This window comes from Silene latifolia, chromosome 2, assembly GCF_048544455.1.
Source record: "Silene latifolia isolate original U9 population chromosome 2, ASM4854445v1, whole genome shotgun sequence".
NCBI classification, from domain to species: Eukaryota; Viridiplantae; Streptophyta; class Magnoliopsida; order Caryophyllales; family Caryophyllaceae; genus Silene; species Silene latifolia.
In genome coordinates this window covers 188,925,773-188,929,406 of record NC_133527.1, presented here as the reverse complement: position 1 = coordinate 188,929,406, position 3,634 = coordinate 188,925,773, and the positions used below count along the sequence as shown (strand labels likewise).

Here is a 3,634-nt window from a genome sequence, read left to right as displayed (position 1 = left end):
AGTGACCATCTTCAATGAGACGAACTGTTACTATGATCATATCTCACATGAGAATCTCCGTAATTTAAATATAGTGTTACTTCTGCAATGTGAATGAACCATGTAAATTTGTATGTTGTTTTTTTTTTTTTTCTATGCTTCTTTTATGATAAGGTGACATCTCAATAAAACTCCACTAAATCTACCTATACTTGATAATTATTCACCCCAGGATTATAAATACTAGGTAATATCTCACGTTTCGCGCATTCTGTTTTAACATTTTATTATTATAATTGAAGAAAAATAATATAATTCATATATGATCTTTAATATTTTTACATACATACAAATAAAAATAAATTAATTTTTCTCAAATTTATTTATTTTAGGTTAATTTTCATTGTTTTAAAATAAAATACATACAATTTTAATTAAAACTAATAAGTGATAGTTAATTATGCATGATCAATGTTTTACAAATATCATATTAATTAAAATAAAATATACTTGAATAACCCAAAGATTAGCATTGAGTTCTCAAATTATATTATTTAACGATACATTATGTCCCGAATTAGTTAATATTTGTTCAAAATGATGTGAATATAATTTATAAATTTTTATGTATAACGTGTGATATTTATGTATCAAACATATATCGTCCAAACTCAACTTATTCAATTGTTTTGATTGTATGTTGAAAATGGCAATGCAAGAACTTGTCTCATACTCCCTCCTATTCCAGATAATCGTCCCATTGTCCATTTCCGTCTAGTCGGGTAACTGTCCCATTGTCTATTTTTGGTAAGTGTTGTGTGGTCCAAATTCAATTCCATTTCCGTCTATTCACATAACTGTCCCATTGTCCGTTTTGTGTGGTCTAAACTCACTTTCTTAATTCTTGTCCATTTTCACAATGGGACGGTTATGTAGAATAGGAGGGAGTATGTTTAAAGCCTCTACCACCTCCATATAAGATTGCTCAGTAACTGTACATTTTAGAATTTTTATCAAAATAATTTTTTTTATTAAATTTAGAATCAAATTATCGTAATTTTATAATTAATATTTTACTGAGATTTATACAACATTTATTATGTTCATATAAAACACGTGACGTATTCACATCGTTTCAAACCATATATATAGATGTGCACAAAATCTCATTTGTGACGGCACGTATCCGTGACTTTGGAGTGACGGATACAATTTCACTACAAGAAATTTGCTAAATACCGTCCGAAAAAAATGGTCGGTGAGGAGAAAAATCGGTCGGTAAAATCAATTACCGACCGCGTTTAGGTACTTAACGACCGAAGAAATTCGGTCGGTAATAATAGTCGGTAAAATTAATTACCGACTGATTTTTCCGGTCGGAAATTTTATAATTTTACCTACCGAATTTTCGGTTGGTAATTAAATATTTCGGTCGGTAATTTTACCTACCAAATATTCGGTAGGTAATTAAATATTTCGGTCACTAATTTTACCTACCGAATTTTCGGTCGGTAAATTGGTTTTTTAGTCGGTAATTACCAGGAGAATTGTAAGCTATTTTCTACCCTTCTAATGCTTATTCTGGCAAATACAATTGTACACTTATCAAGGCCACAAAATCTATAACCCACAAGAATGAGGTTGAAATCACGAACCCTTTAAATTGAACGTCATCTGAAAAAATGATTTAAATATAAGTACTCCAAAATACTATACATTTACAATCCATTGAACATGCTTAAAAAAGAATACTCTAAAATCCGTAAATCAAACATTATACACCTATACAATGCTCTAGACTATATGTCGCATATACTCTAAGGCATGTAACTCGAGCATTGATTTGACTTGACGATGCCTCAACTTCATCACTGGTTCATTGTAGATTTCTTGTTCTCTTGCCCAACCTTTCTCTGCAATGGGAAGTAATAGGGAAAATTTAGTAGCATCTCAGCTCACAAAATCTAACAAGCATTAAATTGAAACCAAACTTCAAAAGGCACACCTTAAACACAACTTTACTACTGTTCTAGTGTTTAAGCATTGGAATATATTAAATGACAACCCAAGTGAAAGACTATCAGAAAGCAAAGGCAATATTGCCCAGCAAGACAATAATAGAAATTGTATGTTGCAAGTACTATTAATCCACCAATATTGTGCTTTTCATATTCTATAAAATAGAACTCTTCCAGCATTAAACTCAAGGGTTTTACACTATAAACTGGAGTTTCATTCAAATCAAACATAACTAGAGCATGATATGCTGCAAGTCGCAAGGTTACCAACAAAAAATCATATGCGGTGATTCAGTAGGATGTACTTAGCTTACCTAAAACATTGGAGTATAAGTTAGCACATTGTAACTGTGAATATCAATTGTACCACCGGCCAGCCCTGCAGCTGAAAGAAGCGGAATTTTCAATCACAATAGACTCTCCTAACAATCTTTTGATGGAAAGTCTAGCCCAAAACCAAATAACATTAAAATAAAGGGTAGAAATAATCATACAATTGTAAATGAAACCCCAAAGATTCAAACTTTAATAGCATAATCCAAACTAAATCATAGACCCAGAAACATAGTAATTAACTTTCAAGGTTAAACCCTTGTCAAAGAAAGCTACTGCAATGGATAGTCATTAACCGTCAAGGTTAAACCCATAAATTTTACGACAAGTAATTACCATAGCCCATGTTGAGTAGAGCACATCCAGTCGCTCCTCGCCTTTTCGCTTTTGTCTCTCCTCAACTTTCTTCTCTATCTCCAACTTACAGTCGCTGCAACAACATCAAACCCTCCATGGATCAATAAACAAATTAAAACCAAAACAAAATACTACTACTTCATCCTAATCATTTATTTACCTTCAATTAAAATAGAAAACTCCTGAATTCAAGATGTCATCAAAGACTAGCTACCGAGTTAATTATAAACAACATTAATGTAACAGAAATTAATCCACCCTAACCAACAATCAAAATAGAAAACCCCCAATTTCACCCAACCCTAACCCTAACTTAAACAACTCTAAATTTTCAATCAATTCATACTAACAAATCAATTACTACACAAAATTGTATGTAAATAACAATAATAAACCCTATTAAAACAACTTATAACAAAAAATTAAGTAAAAATCAGACCTATATCAAATTAGGAATTAGATGACTAGAAGAGAGTGAGATGGCGTACTAGAGTCGGCGGCGGGTCGGCGGTAGGAAGGTGTGGTGTGGTGTAGTGTCGATAGAATGAGTGAAGAGGAAAGGGAGTGTTAATTATTTTTGGAAGGAATATAATGGGGAAAGGGAGTTGTGTCTCATACTCATTTAATATGTGATTGGGTAGCGACTGATTGCATAAAGCGGTCGGTAATTGTTTGTTTATCTACCGAATATTTCAATTTAGCGTCTGTATTTTGTTCGGTCGGTAATTTACCCACCACAATTTTTTTTACCGACTGATATCGGTCGGTGATGGTTATTACTGACCGCTTTTTTGTCGGTCGCTATTTTCCAGTAAGTAACGAGCGCTTTTTCTTGTAGTGTTTTCCCTCACAAATGATCCAAATAGAGGAGAGAGGGAAGCACATGGGGGTGCCCCACCTTGTTCCCCCTATCCGTTTTGTGAGTGGCATTATCCGTCACTTGCTCC

At 33.0% G+C, this 3,634-nt stretch overlaps 1 long non-coding RNA gene across 2 annotated transcripts; it reads right to left on the bottom strand.

Annotated features, from left to right (window-relative positions):
- Window positions 1–1,654: 1,654 nt before the first annotated feature.
- Window positions 1,655–3,311, bottom strand: LOC141631850 (uncharacterized). 2 transcript variants are annotated; one of them, XR_012537712.1, is made up of 4 exons: window positions 3,127–3,311; window positions 2,667–2,760; window positions 2,312–2,382; window positions 1,655–1,892 (listed from the first exon to the last, which is right to left on the bottom strand). It is a non-coding gene; the product is annotated as an uncharacterized LOC141631850 (long non-coding RNA). The 2 variants fall into 2 exon arrangements; XR_012537711.1 differs by having other exon boundaries at window positions 3,176–3,280.
- Window positions 3,312–3,634: the final 323 nt, after the last annotated feature.